The sequence below is a fragment of the Podarcis melisellensis genome (genome assembly GCF_964234715.1).
Source record: "Podarcis melisellensis genome assembly, chromosome: 8".
NCBI lineage: Eukaryota > Metazoa > Chordata > Lepidosauria > Squamata > Lacertidae > Podarcis > Podarcis melisellensis.
This window is the reverse complement of record NC_138540.1, coordinates 64,020,122-64,041,304: the sequence shown is the minus strand read 5'-3', so window position 1 is coordinate 64,041,304 and position 21,183 is coordinate 64,020,122. Positions and strand designations below refer to the sequence as shown.

General features: G+C 45.6%; 1 long non-coding RNA gene across 2 annotated transcripts in view; it reads left to right on the top strand.

The window, feature by feature from the left end:
* Positions 1 to 39: 39 nt before the first annotated feature.
* LOC309375661 overlaps positions 40 to 21,183 on the top strand; it is a 61,724-nt gene continuing 40,580 nt past the window's right edge. For both annotated transcript variants that reach the window (XR_014170979.1, XR_014170980.1), the window contains exons 1-2: positions 40 to 140; positions 3,850 to 3,934. This is a non-coding gene — a long non-coding RNA (uncharacterized lncRNA). The remainder of the gene's footprint in view (positions 141 to 3,849; positions 3,935 to 21,183) is intronic.

The following is a 21,183-nucleotide window of genomic DNA, read 5'->3' as shown; positions in this document are numbered from 1 at the left end:
CATGCGCAGTCTCTGTCGGCCTCGTGAGCGGCCGCCGCTCGTCGCAGTTGCGCTGCAGCGCCGCCACAAGACTGAGGAAGGAACTGCATAGCATAGCAAAAAAGAAAAAAGGCGTAAGAATGTGGATTGTATCAGGAAAGGTATGTATAAAGCCAAGGTTACCATATAGGCACAGCAGCCCCACCTCCTGTAATTCAAATCAAGAGCACCTATTTAATGAATTAATTTTAAATTCCCTTTTAAAATCCCACTCAAAAGTCATTACCCATAAAAATCCATTCTCCCCCCGCCCTCGCCAAGCTATGCTTACAAATGAACATGGGATGGCAGTATAGTTCTAAATATTCATCCACAGATGTTAATGAAATAGAATTTGATCATTAAGTAGACCGGTCACCTTTTCTTTTCAGCTCTTCTGTGACAAGGGCACAGCGCCTCAGAGGAGATGCAGACTGCCTTTCTCATGAAAATATATATTTTTTTAAATGGACGCTGGCCTTTGGTCATGTGCAATGCTTCCCCCAGAAACCTGCTTTGATTTTGAGCAAACGTAAAGTGGTTTGTCGCTCTGAACTGGAACATATAAGATCATATGCAACTAAGTTCTGCTCAGAGTAGACCTATTGAAATTAATGGACCAAGTCTATTAGCCAAATCTATTCATTTCAGGGGGGGTCTCCTCTGAGTATGCTGGATACAAGTCATTCTAAATATTTACAGATTACAGATGCTTCAGGTTACAGAAACTTCAGGTTACAGACGCCGCTAACCCAGAAATAGTACCTCGGGTTAAGAACTTTGCTTCAGGATGAGAACAGAAATCGCGCAGAGGTGGCACGGCAGCAGCAACAGGAGGCCCCCCATTAGCTAAAGTGGTACCTCAGGTTAAGAACAGTTTCAGGTTAAGAACAGACCTCCAGAACGAATTAAGTTCTTAACCCAAGGTATCACTGTACTTAACCAGTAGACTACTTTTCCTTATCTGTATGTTGTTCTAAACATTTAGTTTCCACCAGAGAAATGCCTTTAAGCTCTTCTGTGTAAAGGAAGAAATTGTGCCACAAGTAATATATATTAGAAAAAACAGTAGGGGGAGAACAACCCTGGATGAATACTATTATGGCCTATCCACAACCTTATTCTTGTTGCCCCATAAGAACAGCAAGAAAAGAGATAGATAATCCACACGATAACACTTGACAACATGATGCTGTATGCCTACCTCACTTCAGCCTGGAGATAGAAAAACCTAGAGATAGAAAATGAATACAAGTCAACCAAGGAGAAATATTTGAAGACTTGGGGGGTATCCAATGTTAGCCTCATTGAAATCAGCCTCACTGTTGTTCTTGAGGATGGACATCAGCCTGGCATTCTGACCAGGCAGGTAGATTTATGTCTACATGGCAATCTTATCAACAAGATGAAACCAGTACCTGATTGACAGGGAGGGAGAATTTGTGGGCCTCCAGATATTGTTGAACTCCAGGTTCCACAGTCCCAACCAGCATGGCCAATAGGGATGATGGTAATTGTAGTTCAAAAACATCTGGAGAGCCACATCACTCCTGTATGAGATGCTGCAGTTGATGTTTTACTGCTGCCCCCTATGAGGTAAAATGAGATGTATTCCATTATTAAGTAATTTTATAGACACCAGTCAACAATATACTCTTCCTGGTCAGCAGCTAATTTCAAGGAAGGTTCGGAGAGGGAGAAGTCTCCCTCATAGAGAGCTGCTTGCTAGTCTTGCTATATCTGTAATTGCATCCTTATACAGACTTTTCTTGTCTTTGGCTTTGAAGCTGATGAATCAGATTTGGCCTTAGGACCTCTAATTGCTGACCCACATCAGCATCCATGGAAAACCATGACTTGACAAGGTTGTACAAGGTGAAGTGGGAAACATTCTGACAAGATGTGAGAGACCCAGCTCAATCATAGCTGTAGTAAGATGGTAATATAGAATGTTTCTTTGGAAGTGAGAGCTGGACCATAAAGAAGGCTGATCGCCGAAGAATTGATGCTTTTGAATTATGGTGCTGGTGGAGACTCTTGAGAGTCCTTACTCTCTTGTAGTAGTGTTATACAATTTTACACAATGGGGATTGCTCTAAGTACATTAAAACTTATCCACCTTTAAACAAATGATCCCCATCAAAATACTTAGACTAGAATAAATCACAGACACTTAACTTTCCAAATAAGTGAATTCTTTACTCACAGAGATTCCCTAAGGTAAATCAAACAAGTCTCCATCTGCTGGCAGTGAAAGAAAGGTGAAAAAGGTTCCAAACAACTCCCAATGAAAAGTACTTGGCTTCCTTACAAAAAGGATCATGCAATATTTTGGTTAGCAAAAATACAGTCTATAAAATTTTCCTTTTGGAGAGATTCAGTTCACTTGCAGGGAGCCATAGCCACATGGCTTCTTCTTTGCTTGTTCCAAGAAGCACAAAGAGGAAAAAAGAATGAGAAATGGGGGAGCAAAGGCAGCTGATAGCTTGCACACCCACTCTGGTAACTTAAGTTCAGGTCTCAGGTTAACCCTTTCATGCAGGCATGTATGAACTGTACAGGTACCCCTGACCATTAGGTCCAGTTGCAGACGACTCGGAGGTTGCACGCTCATCTCGCTTTACAGGCCGAGTTAGCCAGCGTTTGTCCGCAGACAGCTTCCGGGTCATGTGGCCAGCATGACTAAGCCGCTTCTGGCGAACCAGAGCAGTGCACGGAAACGCCATTTACCTTCCCACCGGAGCAGTACCTATTTATCTACTTGCACTTTGATGTGCTTTCGAACTGCTAGGTGGGCAGGAGCAGGGACCGAGCAACGGGAGCTCACCCCGTTGCGGGGATTCGAACTGCCGACCTTCTGATCGGCAAGCCCTAGGCTCTGTGGTTTAGACCACAGCACTACCCGCGTCCCTTGTATGAACTGTAGTAACTGTATATTACAACAAAAGCTTCCTAGCTGTGAGCTTGGTTCAGCAGGGCAATAAAAGAATCAGAGTGAACTGGGGAACTTTGAAAGAAATTACTTGGGAAATGGTTCATTTGCACACAGTGACTGCATTTTGATGTCATGATAAACTATGGTAGGGATGGGGAAGCTGTGGCCATCCAGATATTGCTGGATCAAAACTCTTATCATCCTTGATCATTGGCTATGTTGACTGTGACTGATTGGGGTTGGAGTCCAACAAGATCTGGAGGACTCCAACAAGTTTAATATGACAGGACTGAATCTGTGTGAGCCTCTTCCAGCCTGGCTGTGAGGTGGAGCTTGGAATCTTTCACCTCCATCTTTGTTTCGCTGAGGCTTGTCCTGTTCTTCAAAGCTGACAAAGTGTGGTTAATTATAACTATGGTTCCTTGAACCAATTCAGCTTTGTAAGCCTTATAAGGCATGCTTTGAAAGTGGTTTGATTCACGCAAACTATAGATATAGATTTAGGTATAACAGCCCCCACTCCCACCGAGCCTAAGGGTATTTATTGTCACAAGAAACCACAGTTTGTCATAACGTCCAAATGCAGCTAATCTCAAAAGTAGCCTTGAGCTCCATGACTGAGCAAAGGTGAAGTAAAAATCCCTGTGCCTAATGCACCACACAGCCTCCTTAAATCAAAGTTTTAATAAATGTTATATTGAGTAGAAGTGCTTTTAAAGTGTGTGTAAAATGGTTGTGGTGCTGGTGAATTTTCATGAGGACTTAAGAAAAATCGCAAACCGATGTGGAAATATGGAGAACTGAACTTAAATTTCAAAAAAATGAGAGCAAGAAATAGAAATTGGCAGATTTGCGCGTCCATAACCCTTTCCTCATTGTTTTACTCTTTCATTTAGGTTCAACAAGATAAAAGGGGCATTGGATTGCTTTCACTGGCTTTCTTAATCCTAAAGAACTTTGAGAAGAGAGCAAGTGAAAATTGTGAGTAGAAATAAATATCTACCTATTTTTTTTGGGGGGGGGGTGTCAATACATCTTTAAATTACATCCTGACTTTTTTTTCCCTGTTGGACTGCAATTATAATCATTCAAAGCCCACAGACACATAATCGTTTGGCCGGGGAGCAAAAAGACCCTGACTGATGCGCTTAACAAAAATTAACCTGGTTACAGTGGTACTCTCTTGAAAATGAGAAAGTGCAGGGGATCAAAATCAATGCCTTCACAGCCAAATGACTGCAGGACTGGCTTTGAATTTCAGCTAAATGCCCTTAAAATGATGACCTTAATTGCATTATATTAAAGCCCCTGATCAGATAGTTCAGATGATGATAATCTATCATATTGGATGTGGATGGCAAGGGGAAAAGGGGAGATGATAGCTCTTATGCAGAGGTTGGCTCAGGACCTCCACGCGCTGCCCAGAGCTTCCCAAGGCTAGGTTACCCATGTCCATCTTATTGGGCAACAGCTTCCATCATCCCTGATCATTGGTAGCCTTGGGTGTTGGAGTTGTTGGCAGCTGGAGTCCAGCAACATCAGGAGGGCCCCAAGTTCTCCATCCCTGCATAGCCTCACTCAGAGCTTGCAGGCATCCCACACACAAGAGAACACATTGTGCCTGGAACAGCTTTGGACCCATTTATTAACTTGTAGCATTGTGTGATTATTTGCACGTGTAAATTGACCATCTATAGATAGCTTATTACACAGCTTTGATTGAAATACAGTGGATTTTTCTTAGCAGTACAGAGGAACCTCGTGTTACATACCGTCCTCCTTATGAATGCTTCGGGTTACGAGCTCCACTAACCTGGAAGTAGATGCTCCTGGTTGCAAACTTTGTCCCAGGATGCGAGCGGAAGTCGCCGGCGGTGTAGCAGCAGGAGGTGCCATTAGCGAAAGTGTGCCTCAGGTTAAGAACGGTTCCGGGTTACAAACGGATTAAGTTTGTAACCGGAGGTACCACTGTAGCTGGGCAGCAGACTGAGCAGCCACAGAATTAATCTCTAGAGCCACGTCTCCCGCATGCTATGGGGAAATGTATTTCTTCTTAAATTACAATCAGCATTATAATTTAATTCCCAAACATAATTTCCAAGTTTGAACCTTTCTGTATAAATCAGGGTCCTTGCGGCGGCTTGATGTGTAGTACGTGGCCCCTCTAGGAAGAGTCCTGGGTTGATCAGGCCAAAAGCCCATCTCATCCAGCACCCTGGGAGGAATTCACTGTAGCTCTAACTTAAAGGATCTCAGTTGTGTACCAGTTGCACTAGCAGAATGGCTTGCACAAGACAAGGCACAGGAAGAGGAGGTGCAGGCCCATCTGGATCAGTGTTGCCTACACTGACTGGCAGTGGCTCTGTAGGATTTCAGACTTGAGTTCCCTCCCAGCCTTACCTGGAGATGCCGAGGATTTAACCTAGGACCTTTTGCATGCAAAAGAGATGCCCTCCCACTGAACTAGTTCCCTTTCCCAAATGTGAGCCACTGATGCATTTTCATTCCATGTTTGCCTGCATTTTTGCCTGCATGTTTGCCTGCATTTCACACATGTGCAGCGAGAACCTCTGCACAGAAACTACACAGATTCCTGTGTGAATTCCTGGGAGCAATTATTTGCATTGTTAGCAAATCTGCTTCTTGCAACCCGCCATTTCTTCCTTCTTAGCCAATATTTGATCATCTCCCCATTGCTGCTGATAAATTACTATGATATTTAAAGATCTTCTTGAGCTTCGCTGAGCGATGCCTCTAAGTGGCTTGAGAGTGGAGATTTTGCTTTGCAGTACCACTCGTCATCTTCTGGTGGGTAAAACTCTTTTCCTTTTTAAAAGCCGGAACCTTGCAGAGTTTCCTGCAGAAGAGGGGCGAAAGGCATTAGCTCTGCATTTAAAATGAAGCAGATTTACAGTATATATCACAGAAATATAGAATGTCAGTAGCAGTCAGCAAGGACTCAAATGCCTATAATCTTTCTCTCTCTCTTCTTTCCGGAGTTTAGGACTCTATGATGCAATCCGAGCAGAGAGTTAAATCCTGAAACATTTTGGTGCTTCTCTAATTTGGGTTCATCATTATGTCAAAAATGGTTCAATTCCAGTATATTGTTATGAGTTTTGGCAGGGGGGGAAGGGCTAGGCTGAATGCCTGGACCCCCTTCTAATTCCTAGATCCAACATTGAGTCAAGGAATAGCGAGGCCAGCCTGGGTGATGGGTCGCTAAGAGACTGACGGAAAGGGGGCTCTATGCCAGAAGACAACTGGATGGAGCCCCTCCAGCTCTTAGATAGTTAAATGGACAAAGCCTAAGTTTGAGGGCAGAGTTTGCTGTGATGTGGCCTAGAGGAAAAAGCTGCAGGCTGGAGAGAAAATCCAGAACAGATTTAGGGGGTGCACAGCGGGTGTTCTGTTGTGCAAGCAGGAATCCTTGTGTTGATGGAAGAGGGGAGTTAGCACTGCATTGGATTCCACCCTAAATATTTAATTTGAGCTACTGCATTTAATAATAGAGAGGAAGAAACGCAGACCAAACTGGACATGATTAAGGTAATGTGGCCACTGGACTCCTCTGTCTGGCCCTTGGGACCCTTCATTCCTTCCTCTAGCTCTTTTGCCTGATTGAAATGTGTCCTTGAACTGTGATAAGGCCTCTTGTTTGCCTGGATGCTGTGATGTGTGGGGTGTGTGTGGATGGAGTGTGGCCTTCTGCACAAAAGTAAGAGTCAAATCTGGAATGCCTTCCCTCAGGTAATTTGTGAGGTGGAGACAGTAATGGCCTTTAAGAACCTCGTAAAAATGTGTGTTTACCCAAGAAGCCTGTTCTTGCACCCTGACACCTAATTCTCCATTTTGTACACGTCTCGGCTTTATGGACGACATAGTTTTCAGCTGTTTTCAGCTAGTTTTCAGGAAAGTTTTATTGATTGCCATTGTTGTATTCTTTTTAAAAAAATATAAACTGCTTAGAGATTTTCAAAAAATATTATTCTCAATGGTTTTATACAAAAAGAAAAGTCCCAAAGAGACTTAGCTAGAGTTGGGAAGGACTGGGAAAACCCCAGAAAAATTGGGAAAAAACCCCAGGTTTTTTTCCGGAAAAATTGGGGGGGGGGGAAGTATGTGGAATATTCAAACTATATCAAACTATTTTTACCCCCTTTATTTTTTCTGGAAAAAAAAAGGCTTTGGGAAAAACCCTGGTGTCCCCCCCCATTTTTCGGTTCCCCCCCAGGCCTTCCCATCTCTAGACGATAAATTACAAAGAGGTAAAATCAGTTAAAGTCATTTTTAAAAAAATTGTGAAAACAACGTCCAATACAAAATTCCTCAAATGTTTATTGAACTTTACAATAAGAACAACATGTCCTAAAATGTTAAGCAGCACACATATTTCCAAATAAATAAATAATAAATTGGTTGCTCTGTCCCCCTTGCCTTTAGCTCCACCTACTTTTGCCTTTGGCTCCACCCATCACTGGCATGTGACCCCTGGAAGGATTTCCATGAAGGGGTGCGGCTCTTGGGCTAAATATGGTCTCCCACCCCTGGTATTATGACTTGGGTAGTAACTCTTGGCGCCATAATAATGGTGTAAAGATTGTATTCCTGTTTTCATTCATGGAGGAGTTGAGTGACAGCTGATGGAAATGGAATGCAGGAGATGGTGGACCTTTGGCATGATCTAACATGGCTGTTCATTCAGAAGACCCTCTTGCTCTTCATGTCCACAGTGCCTGGGGTGGGATAACAACAACATAGCACTTGGTTGCACGAAACTGTTTCTTTGGCACTCAGAATTCCAGGCACAAATGTTTTTCGTGCACCTGCTGTGTGCCTGCAGAACAGTAAGACAGATTGGGCCCTCCCCACCCTCATGTTGGGGGCATTGTGTCACAGGAAATGAGCGAAAGGAGAGTAAACTCTCCAGGCACCAAGGGGAGGATAATGTAATGCTTCCCTCAGATCAATGTGGATTTTGGTTTGCGAGTTATTAGGCCAAGGTCATAAACAACCCTTGTGACCACAAAAGTAAAATAAAACAATAAATCTCGGGTTTATCTCCTGTGCTGCCTTTTCACTACTACTTCTTATTTTTCACACACACCCTTTGAACCAAAAAACACCCTTAAGCATCTATTCAATATTGCACAGGCCATACTTGTATGTGTGAAGATAGAGTCTGGAGGATTTGGACTATGAATGAGGATTAGCGTGACCACGTGCCCTCCTTTACAGAGGACAGTCCTCTCTTTGAAGTAGTCATCTACTTGAAGGGCTACATGGTCCAAGTCCTATTTATAAAGAACCGTAAGAAAGGAGTGTGGAGTGGGACAAAGAGCTTGAAGTAGTTGCCCATCGACAGTTTACAGCACCTGGACAGCAGATTGAGCAGTCACACGCAGGCCACCAGGTGAGTCATCTTCACTATGGTGTGATGTATTGTCCTATTTAAATAATTGTAATTATTTATAAAATTGCACTTAACGCCACATACAGAGACACACACAAGCACATGGGTCTGCCACCCCTGCTCATTCCATTTGCCAACCCTACTTGCCCCTTTGCCAAACCCCTTTCTCCACACCTGGCCAACTGCAACGTGACAACAGCCTTACATTTGTATGTGTATAAGGAAGACACCAATTTTATGCAAACAGACGCCCTCCGTCGTCCACTCTCTTGGCAGTCTAAGTGGCCACACTAAGGAGCTTTGAGCCTTTGATTTCCAGCATCTCCTTCAAATATAGAAAGTTGTTTCAGAGCAAATGGATCAAAGGCTCCATTCAAAGGAGGCTTGCTCTTTGCACTGGAGCATTTACTGAGCTCTGGGGTCAGGGTCATCACCCTGATTCCTCTTCATTTAGGGCAAGGACCCAGGCCACCCCCTCAAGCCACACTTTCCTTGAGTGTTTTTGCCTGGCTGGAAGTTGCCCTTAAACTCTGAGAATGCTTCTTGCTTGCCTGAATGGAGGATACTAAGTTGTGTGTGTTAGAAACTAGCTTACAATTCTATGGTCAAATTCACATTTGTTTATCTGACCTCTTTTGCATTTGGCCCCACCCACTATGAGGATATGGCCCCTAGAAGGTTGCCCAGTAGAAAATATGGCCCCCAGGTGGTAAAAGATCTTAATTCTGAGTAGACATGCATGGGATTGCATTTTAAGAGTGTCTGAATAAAGGAGGCGAGAGTGGGAGAGAAAAACCTTTGAATGTTGTGTTTATACACACGGGTTGTATGGAGTGTTAGGGGAGAGATAGTACCACTGGTGGGGGACACGTCATGTTTCTTCTGGGATAGTTTGGCCAATTTTGGTCCCCACCCTGCACTCAGCTCTCACTTGTGGCTCCTAGAAGCTGTCAGCATGCAACAGTGGCCACACCTGGGAAATGGCTATCTGACTGGCTAAACCAGGTGGGTGTAGCCAATAGGTCTGAAACCCTTGATGAATTAGGACCTTCCCTTCATGTGAAGACAGGCTCTGGCAGATTGAGCAGATGAGACCAATACTGGGCCCAGTGTTCAAGAAGGTGGTTTATGCACATGCTGTAGAGGGAAGTGGCGGGCAGTTGGAGCTCGTCAGCATGAGAAGGTAGTCCATCTAGGAAAAGAAAGACTCTGATCCTAAACCTCTGCTGCCTTGTGGGATATCTTTGGGAGAAGAAAAGGCTAAGGAGTAAACCCTGCACAAATTTGGAGTGGAGTCCCTAAGACAGTTGCATGGAGCCTTGTACACCTTATTCTATCAACTCCTGCAGCCAAGCTGGTGCCCAAATGTATTGCTCTGCCTTCCTTTGGTCCACATCAGGAAGGCCAGGTCTTGTCATCTGGGCATCCCAGGACCTCCATACTCACTGCCCAGGTTTGCGACCTGGGGAGGTCACTTCAGTGCTGCTATCGCAGTGCTTTGACTTCCCCCCCCCAAAGAGGCGCACTCCATTGTCTCTAAAGACAGACAGCTGCCAACAGCAACATGAGACATACTGTTTTGTGAAGTCAGCCTTTCTGTGCCACCTGTTAATGTGTAGCTACTACTCTTGGTGCAGCACATTCCAGAAACTGAGAGCAATCATTTGTTTGTGCCAAATGAAAACTTACTCTAATGGATCACTAGAGATGGGAACCCACACGCTGTCCAAAGGGCCACCTCCCCCTGGCCTGTTCTAATGGCATATAAGAGCTAGTTTGTGAACTTCTCTCTCCTGCCCCCTACCTTGCCCTGCCCCTTTTCTTGAAAATATGACCACATCATTTATTTTCCTGCTTGGGCACAAGGCAGCTTTGACAAAAACGATTGAGAGCGAGTGGAATGCAGCATTAAAACAGCAACAACATGCATTTTAGTTGCCACAAAACTGAACTGAAAAAAACAAAGACAAAGCAGCACCTAACGATTGCTCTCTTTGCATTTGTGTTTTCTACCAATATCTATGTCAAAAACACACTCTAGTTGTCAATAAATATTAAAAAGACAGCTGGGGGCCAGCCACTAGCTTCCATGCATCTTCTTTAAAAATGGGAATTGACTATGATTGATCATTTTTGCTGAGAGAGGAGGGGCCCCTTCTTGTGGCCCAGTCTGGGTACCTAAAATTCATGATGACTGAAAGTAAAATTCCACTTCCACGAAGCAGCTTTTGAATTTCTTGATCTTCCGGGGGTCAGTGTGCTACAGGTCACATGTGAAGAGCAATTGGACCTCTGTAAATACGCTCCAGTTCCCCCTGTTTCACAGCAACAACCTCCTATTTCCTTGCACTTGTCCCTGGTAAAACACTGTTCCATTTTTGCTTTTGGGAAAGGTGTTGGGTACCTCTGCTTTTGCATCTTGTTTAGGGACTGGCAAATCTGTCACAGGTGGTAGACCAAGGACTCTGAATGGGACTGTGAGAGCTGGGCAGCAGGTTTCCCCATTGTAGCCAATCTGCGGTAGATAAGGACCCTCTGCTGCACTCAGATGACCTTCAAGTTTACCCACCGAAACCAATGAGTGCATGGCACTTACGTTCCTTTGGTGAGATGAAAATAAGCGTGCCTGCAATGGTGTGAGTTGGTACAACTGTATGTCTTTGGAAGCTGCAATTTGGAGTGGCTGTTTTTAAATGCCACCCCTTATGCAACACAGAGCCTCCAGATTTCAGTTCTTGTATTCCTGTTTGCAAGGGATGACATGTGCCGGTGCTACAGTGGGAAGAAGATGAGGTAGTCTGTCCCATTCAAGCAACAGTCTTTCATTCAATTAAATGAAGCCCCCCTGCCCTGGATGCTTTCGACTGAGTTCATTAAAATAAAACATGTCTTGCTGGATGTGCTGCTCATTTGCTAACATTGATTCCTTAATCACATTTGACCCTCTACCCTAGACTCTCCATTTGCTTTAACAGACATACATGGTTATGATTCTTGTTCTGGTGAACTAATACTCTGATAGATCACCTGATAGGCAGAGCAGGGAAGCGGCTTAAAGGGAAAGTAGCCTTTCTCAAGTGATACAAACGTCCATGCAAATTTATTGGCATCTGTTGGCGATACCAAGTGTTTGTTTGGCAGAGAAACTGACTCTGCCTGTGGAGATCCTTGCACGCAGAGATCCTTCTGCATCAGCCTTCACCGGCCTGGCAGTGGGAGGTGTTCCATCAGGGAAAATGGGGCACTGCTTCACCAACCTCATTATTAATTTCTCCAAGCCTACCTGCCTGTCTTCTTACTCATAAGTAGTCTGGTGACTGGACCTGTGTGCTTGCCTCCTGCTCCTTAGCCTCAGCGTTGGCTTTGTAGAACTCGAAGAAGAAGAAGAAGAAGAAGAAGAGTTTGGATTTGATATCCCGCCTTTCACTCCCTTTAAGGAGTCTCAAAGCGGCTAACATTCTCCTTTCCCTTCCTCCCCCACAACAAACACTCTGTGAAGTGAGTGGGGCTGAGAGACTTCAAAGAAGTGTGACTAGCCCAAGGTCACCCAGCAGCTGCAGGTGGAGGAGCGGGGAATCGAACCCGGTTCACCAGATTAGGAGTCCACCTCTCTTAACCACTACACCACACTGGCTCTCATGGGGATAAAACTAGAATCAACAGACAAAAACTAGAATGTCTCATTATGTCCAGCTGCACCTACTCTTGGGCTCCCTGCCTTCTGCCTCACCAGGCCCAATGGGCACCAGTTGCTACTGATACCTGATGCCCTCCAGATGTTTCAGACTACATTTCCTAGTCCCCTTGGCTAGCATGTAGTCCAAGCTGGAGTTGCAGTCCAAAACATCTGGGGGGTCCTAGGTTGGTAACAGCTGATCTACATATTGTTATGAGTTTGGTGGGCTCAGTCTGGATGATGCCCCAAGTTCCTTCCGGTTCTTGAGATTCTATATCTTTGGGGGTAGACTGTATCCGACCCAGCTTGCCAAACCAGTTTCTTTGTCTAGGTAACAACTTTGGTTGCCGAGTTAAGTGCCACGATCGGCAAATAAGATACTCTTTGCCATACAACAAATGGGTGGGCATTCCCACCCCTCACATAACTGCTAGACAGGAGAACAAAAGCCCTAGAGACTGGTATGTGTGAGCTGAGTGGGAATCAGGCTGGAAGCTGGAGACACAGAGACATGCTTGCTTTGTGCTGGATCCAAAGCTGTGACTAAGGGAGAGGCAATATCTTTTGGGGTGTTCATGCTGTGAGCCCCTCCTATATATGTGTAAACAAAGCCATATATCTTAAAGAAACCACAGCCTCTGCTGACCTTTGTTCCCAGGAAACTGAACTCTGGACAAATGCTGGAATCCCTAGAATATCTTACTGCTTGGAGATTGGGGTGGTGTGTAACAATACAGTGGTACCTCGGGTTACAGACGCTTCAGGTTACAGACTCCGCAACCCAGAAATAGTGCCTTGGGTTAAGAACTTTGCTTCAGGATGAGAACAGAAATCGCACGGCGGCAGCAGGAAGCCCCATAAGCTAAAGTGGTACCTCAACTTAAGAACAGTTTCAGGTTAAGAACGGACCTCCAGAACGAATTAAGTTCTTACCCTGAGGTACCACTGTATATGCTTCCCAGGAAGGCTGAGTCACTGCTTCCTGAGCTGTTGTTTGGAGGAGGGGCACTGCAGGCAGTTCGAGATGTGACTTGAACACCATAGACCCAAGGGTGGAGGAAGGGGGCGGTGGGGGCGGTTCGCCCCGTGTGTCATCACTGAGGGGGTGACATTCTGCCTGCCTGTGACTCCCAAGCCTACCCCGAGCCGTCCGGGAAAGGGGCGGAGCTGTGCTGCCTTACCGGCAGCCTTCCCCCTTTCCCCCTTTGTTTTGACAGCTCGGGGAGGCTTGGGAGTCGCAGGCGGGCAGCGCACCGTTGCCCCCCCGCTCCCGGGCTGCTTCCTGGTGGGGTGGAAGCCTCTCCCGATCTGTCAAAAGGAAGAGGGAAGGGAGGAAGGCTGCTGGCAAAGCAGCACGGCTCCCTCTGCTCCCCGCCCAGGAAGCAGCCCGCCATGGATGGCTTGCTCTGCCCCCATGGAGATCTTGCCCCCTGGGACGCTCACCATGGGCGGTGCCCCCCATGGGATGCTTGCTCCGCCCCCATGGCTCTGCCCCCAGGTGCACAGCATGTGCACCGCTCCGGGTGCCGGAGCAGCTAGCTCCGCCTTTGCGTAGACGAGCATCCTCTTGACCCTGGCTGAAATCATGTGATTCTGGAAGGCCAATCCTATGCTAATGCCTGTTTGTAGCTCCAGCATCTCCTGCACTCTGCCGTTATTCCCAGTAGTGGCTGGTGCAGCGGCACAGCCCTGGACCTCTCTTGTATTGCTGCTTTCCTAAATATAAATGCAGAATTTCTAAATCTCAGGCTTTGACACCAAAACAGAGGTTTTGGAGTCCATTAGCAGGGCCTTATGGTTTTGTTTGATCTCGATGTTTTGCAAGAGAGGGAGAAAGACAGTACAGGTAACTACCACTCTCTATCTCCAACCACTCACCATTCTGAATGAGCCACTATTGCACAAGTCTCCCCCAGCCGCCCGCAGTGTTTCGCAGTCGTTAAATGGGAAATCGCATGTGGCTGGAGGGGAATTTTTCAATGAAAAAAACCAACCATGCCTTTCTCCTGAACTTTCCAGCGCCCATTCTACTTCACTACTTTGCCAACCCCTGGATTATATCTCTGAAAATAAAAAGAAATGGCAATCCTGTGACTTTAGAAGGTTAGGGGTCTTTGAAGAGTTGGATCTTCGTGAGTTTCTGCATGAAACGACCTGATCTGCAACTCTTGGATATTAATCCATTTTAGCTGCTTACCAGGAATGCACTTCTTGGAATGTTGTGTCATCATCCTCAGAAGCTTAAGCATATGAAAATACAGATTTAGATTGTTATCTTGAGAGAAAACACACATCTAAATAATATTTAAATACATATTAGGTACACACATAAACACATATTTAAATACATATTTTGGAAGGGGTGTAGCTCAGTGCTAGAATGTCTGAGGAACAAGGACATGTGAGCAAAATACACATTTCAAGGAAGCTCAGTGGTAGAGCATCTGCTTTGCATGCTGAAGGTCTTGGGTGCAAATCCTGGCATCTCCAGGTATGGCTAGGAGAGACCCCTATCAGAAACTTCAGATCCACACCATACATTCAAAGCATATTTGCATCACTATAACAGATAGGGCTTCCCCCTGGACCCTCAGAGATAGCTTTGCCTGAGCCTGAAGAACCAGATGCTTCCTGCACCTGTCCAGTAGTGCTGGGGGCATACCAGGACGGGAGCTATGGAATGGAGAAGAAGAGTTTGGATTTGGATTTGATATCCCGCTTTATCACTACCCGAAGGAGTCTCAAAGCGGCTAACATTCTCCTTTCCCTTCCTCCCCCACAACAAACACTCTGTGCGGTGAGTGGGGCTGAGAGACTTCAGAGAAGTGTGACTGGCCCAAGGTCACCCAGCAGCTGCATGTGGAGGAGCAGAGATGCGAACCCGATTCACCAGATTACTAGTCTACCGCTCTTAACCACTACACCACACTGGCTTCCATCTTCAGGCCAAAGGCTTGGCCATGGAAGGCTTTGAAGTTCTCTCAAGAGAGTGGACCTGGATGAGGGAGCTTGGAGACAACATTTGTTGGAGCAAGTTGCTCATTTGGAGCTGTCTGTGGCCCAGCAGCTTTCCTCCAGCCTTCTCTGTGGGTTCTAGCATCAGCATGACAGCTGGCCTTGCATGCAATGCACGTGGACTTGAGAGGGGTAGGAGATGTTTCTTGCTTCATACTGGGCCTCTAGATATCTAGAGGAGGCCCTAATGGGAGGAGACAGCCTTTGAAAAGTAACAGTCAATAAGATTACTTTTGGGGTATATCAGAGATAACCAAACAAATCCAGGACTACAGTCCACCAATAAATCAAATGCACACCAAAGCTATGAGTTGATCACTTATTTATTTCATGTATTAAAATATTTATAACCTGCCCCTATAGCACTTGGTCTCAAAGCAGAGTCCATAATTCATTTTAAAATGTCAATTCATTATATGAAATAAAGCACATAAAATGATGAATAACCAACCAGCACTGATCTTAAATCAATCAGCAGATCACAGGATAAAGTTAACAATGATCCCTACTTCTATTGTCTATTGGGACATTATGCACATTTTTAATGGAGGGGGAGCAGGTCCCAGGTGAGAGGTGATATGGTGCCAGAATGCGTATGAGGCAGGCCCTGTCAGTGGGGGATGCCTGGCTTACTAGCAGTACATGTGAAAATGATCTAGGGATCTTAGCAGAACACAAATGAGTCAACAGTGTGATGCAGCAGCAATAAAAGTTAATGCTATTCTAGGCTACATCAACAGAAGTTTAGTGTCTAGGTCAAAACCACACTTGGAGAACTGGAGAAATGGTGTGATGACAATCTAGTGCAAATATAGCATACAGAGTTATAATAACAATGTTCCCAACAGTGTGGTTGGTTCAGTAATATTGACTTCCATCTTGTAGCATCAGTACATAATGACTCTCAGTTTTTCAGTGAAACTATTATTAAGTTGCCTTCCTTCCCTTACCCTGACTATATTGCTTAATTATTTTGATAATTTCAACCACTTCTCATCGTCTTGCTAGGCAAGTTCCCAGTGATAGTGCATTGATTTCCCAAACCCCCATTGTAGTTGATTGCAATCTGGGCAAATCGTTTCCTTGTCTTCCAAGAAGACAGAAATTTTTAAAACAGAAGTCGGGAACCTTTTTCAGCTTTACAGCCACGTGTCCTCCTGGGAACCTTACAAGGGCCCATGTCAGTGGTCGGCAGAGCCAGTGAGGGGGAAGGCAGCCTGAGGGGAGTTCCAAGGGCCAAACAGACATGCCTGGAGGGCCATATTCAGTCTCCCGGCCTGTGGTTGCCCACCCCTGCTTCAACATAGCAGAAGAGTATTAGTAGAGGGTTTGCTGTTAACTCTACCCAATGTGAACAGTGCTGCTTTCTAAATCCCCATCTCTTTAACTCATTGGGTCTGCAAACAAGAGAAACAAAAGTTTGGCCGAAATATGAGTGGGGGGGGGGGAGAGAGAGAGAGAGAGAGAGTTTGCAAGAGAGAGAAAGAAATAGAAGCCAACCTATCCCCACCTTCACCCCTGTGCTTCAGAGGCAGAAATGTTGATGCATATTTCTTAGAAATGTTTGGTGCCGTTCGCAGAAATAGGAGGAAGTTGAGCGGGCGTCTCACAACACTCGCTTCCTTCCTGGGCAAGGGTAAGGAGGGGCCGTCCGAAATTGGGGGGTGGGGAGCACTCAGCCAGGAACAAAAAGCCCCTTCAGAGTCTGATGGAATCTGACATGAGCTTTTGAGCTCCCCAAGTGGCGTTTATGGCTAAAGATCTGGAAAAGAAAATAAATCTTCCAGGCCTGGCATCTTGCTTTAATTAATAACATAATCAAGCTCTTGGCCAAGTGGAATGGAACTGTGTTTCGCCACTTGACGTAGGCCTTGTGAGCCAGGCGAGGGTCGGCCGGCCCTGCACTGGATAGAGTAACGCCAGAAGTGGCGCAATGACACTGGAGCGGCTTCTGTGCGGATGCCAGAGTAAATCTGAGCTGGGATTGTTTCATGCCTCCTCTCCCCTGTGAGAATCGCAACCGAATTCCTTCGTCGGAGCAGAGCGGGGCCATCTGGAAAGCTGGAGAAAGGTCTAATTGCTGAAGGGGAGAGAGAAAGTCGTGGTTTGGCTTACGGCAGCACTTTTAAATTTACAGTTTTCCTTTATGTCTTGTAAATGGCACAGTTCTCTGGATATATTAAATAGCACATGCAGTGTGTATAAGTGTTTTCCTGAGTGCGCCATCTGCATTATCTCAGTAGGCCTTACAACAACCCTGTAAGGCAGACAGGCCTGGCAACAGCTGCAGAGTGGCTGCTTATGAAGTCCCAAGAGAGAGGGAGGACATTCTGCATAACATTTGCTAATGCTAATTTATATAGAATCATAGAATTGTAGAGTAGGAAGGGATCCCAAGGATCATCTAGTTCAACTCTCTGCAATGCAGGAATCTCAAGTAAAGCATCCATGGCAGATGGCCATCCAACTTCTGCTTAAAAACCTCCAAGGAAAGAGAGAATACCACCTCATGTGAGAGTCTGTTCCACTGTCAAAAGGCTGTTATCGTCACCAAATTTCTCCTGGTGTTTAGTTGAAATCTTCTTTCTTGTAACTTGTAAGCCATTGGTTTGGGTCCTAGCTTCCAGAGCAGCTTGCTCCATTTTCCATGTGACTCCCATTTAGATATATGAAGAAGGCTATCATATCTCCTCTCAGTCTCCTCTTTTCCAAGTTACACATACCCAATTCTCCCAACTGTTCCTTATAAGATCATCTTCATCGCCCTGCTCTGCACATGTTCCAGCTTGTCAGTAGCCTTCTTAAACTGTGGCACCCAGAACTGGATGCTGTATTACAGGTGTGTTCTAGCCAAAGCAGAATAGAGTGGTACTATGGCTTCCCTTGATGCAATATGTTAATATAAAGGCTATATTCCAACTCAAAATACAATCCATCTGACCATAATGGGGAAGACTGTGTGCCCTCACAGACTGTTGTTCATATGCTGCTGTTAATGGGCAACTACTTCAAGCCCCCTCCTGCTCTCCCTTTTTAGGGTTCTTTATCTTTAAACGGTACTTGGACGGGACAGCTGTTCAAGTAGAGGATTCCTTTAAATAGAGAAATGCCCTCTCTAAACTAGGACACATGTCCACCCTAGTAAGCGGTGGCATCCATGGGTAGCTGGCTGTGCCCTCTGCTGATGTATGCACTGGGCATTTAAACCCCCACCTCCAATTCTCCTATTGGGGTTATGAGCAGCTCATGGTCACCAACAAGACCCGAGAAGTCAAGCATTCTGGGGCATCATGTTTTGTTGGAGGCCGCCCAGAATGGCTGGGGAAACCCGGCCAGATGGGTGGGGTATAAATAATAAATATCATCATCATCATATACATGTGTGTGGGAAGTGACCGCTACCACAAAAGCATAGCAATGTGTCCAAACTGGAATTTTTTGCATTGTGGGCGAAAACCCAACCAACCCGAGGGGAATTGCCAGAAAATAAATGGTAGCTGCCATGTTTTGTTTTTACCCACAATGCACTGGACCCAGAACTTCTGGCATTTCAGGGAAATAAAGATGGTGGCTGTAACCACAGCAACTGAGGGCCCAAATACCTGCTCAGATATTGAGATGGTAGGGAATCTGGGAACACACCCTGTCATGACCTCCTGCAAAGCCTCTTGATTACATCCCTCTGTGGCTTTTCTGTTTTTTGTTTTTAAAAACAAATAAGGAAAACTTTTAGACAACAATGCGCTGTTTGGCCTGAAGAAATCTCTAACCCTAATAGGGTTAACGCTGTGCTTTGTGTAAGCAAAGGCTGGAGAATAAACTACCGTTGTTTCCCCGACCTGACTGACACATTTATTGATCATTTTTTCCAGCAGTTCATTCATAAAGGCCAATTGAGCTGGGCTCTTGGGATAGAATAGCCTTTTAACAAAATCCTCAAGAGGGGCAGTGCAGGGGCTGGGGCATGCGTGACTGGCTCTCGGTAATTTGCTTCTGAAAAGTGACAGACTGGTAGCAGGGAAAAACAGGTCCGGCTCTAACACGGCGTTCACTGGACTGCAGGCATGAAGTGCTAGATGGATAAATGGTTGCATGTGTTCTGCAAACTGGGAAGGTTTACTGGAAGATGAAAAGCTTTGCATGCAGAAGGCCATCTCAGCATCTCCAGGTCGGGTTTGGAGAGACTCTCTCAGTCCCTGGAGAGCTGCTGCCAGTCAGTGTCTACACTACTGATGGCCTGTTGGTCTGACATTGCATAAGGCAGCTTCCTATCCTGTAAAAAATAGCATCTTATCGGTAGTGGAGATTGGGCAGGACTAGAGCTCAGTGGTGGAACACCTGCTTTTTGTGCAGGAAGTCCCAGATTGAATCCCGGGCATCTGCAGGTAGGGCTGAGAAAGTCATCTATCTGAAACCCTGGACAGCCACTGCTAGTCACCTTTCTGAAAGGTGATAAAGGTCTGTCCAGTCCGCAATGGGCTTGACATTAAAGAACCCTTAGAATGAAAAGACAGAAGCTGCCCACCAAACATTTGCATCACTTGGACAGCAGAATGTTCTCCCTACTATGGTGAAATTTTTTGCATTTCTATTTAAATTAGAGTAGCAGCTCTAAAATAGCATCTCTACATTTTTCATGCCAACCTATGCCCCCATTTGTCTTCTTTTGGGGGGCCATGCATGTACCCCCATTGGAACAGGGCAATAAGAGAAGAGTAAGCCCTTAAATGCCAGGCTTGGCTGCTTGTGCGCACATATGCACACACTCTGTTTGAGGGTACACAATCTTCTCTCGTATATCATTTTCAGCTCCCTTGAAAAACTGTTGCCCATCTCCAAGTTGAAACGCCAGCCCTCAGCATTTGGCTGGCTGAAACTTACATTTCAGAAACCCCTCATCAAAAAAACAAAACAAGAAACATTTCTTTAAAACCCAAAACAGGCTCTAATCCCTTTCCGCTTGGCACCTGAGCCTAGCTTGGTTGTTGATTTTATCCTGCCGCCCCGCATGCTTTGGCGTCCGGCAATGACGGGATTGGAAGAAATCAAGGTTTAATGAGTTGCAGCTGGTGCAATAGATCCCAAGCAAGGGCTTCTTATAATCATGGCTTCCCGTGAAATAAGCCAGCGCTGTCCTTTCCTGCACATTCACCACCTCCAGGAGCCAGAAAGCACAGGGTTGGTCTGCAGCCAGAGCACACAGGCTGCACATTAAAGTCTCCTTTTCCCTTCACCTCTTGTGCCCCCATTGGAACAGGGCAATAAGAGAAGAGTAAGCCCTCTTGGGCTGCATGATCACTTCAGGTGGTGACAGCAGCCATGAAATTAAAAGACGCCTGCTTCTTGGGAGAAAAGCAATGACAAACCTAGACAGCATCTTAAAAAGCAGAGACATCCCCTTGCCAACAAAGGTCCGTACAGTAAAAGCTATGGTTTTCCCAGTAGTGATGTATGGAAGTGAAAGCTGAACCATAAAGATGGCTGATCGAAGAATTGGTGCTTTTGAATTATGGTGCTGGAGGAGAATCTTGAGAGTCCCATGGACTGCAAGAAGATCAAACCTCTCCATTCTGAAGGAAATCAGCCCTGAGTGCTCACTGGAAGGACAGATTGTGAAGCTGAGGCTCCAGTACTTTGGCCACCTCATGAGAAAAGAAGACTCCTTGGAAAAGACCCTGATGCTGGGAAAGATGGAGGGCTCAAGGAGAAGGGGACGACAGAGGGTGAGATGGTTGGATAGTGTTCGTGAAGCTACCAGCATGAGTTTGACCAAACTGCGGGAGGCAGTGGAAGACAGAAGTGCCAGGCGTGCTCTGGTCCATGGGGTCACGAAGAGTCGGACACGACTAAACGACTAAACAACAACAAAGTCCTTAAATGCCAGGATTGGGTATTTGTGCGCACACTCACACACGCTCTGTTTGAGGGTACAAGTAAAGTTATTTATTTCAGTTATGAATTCCTTCCTATTAGGGATGCATGAAGGCATCGTTTCTCCATTCCATGGCCTGCAGCTCTGTTTCCATTCCACTGCAGTTATGTAAGTTACGTGGTTGTTACGTTATTCTGATACATTAATTTCAACACAAATGAAATACAATGCAAACAGGAGTGGGTGGAAATAAT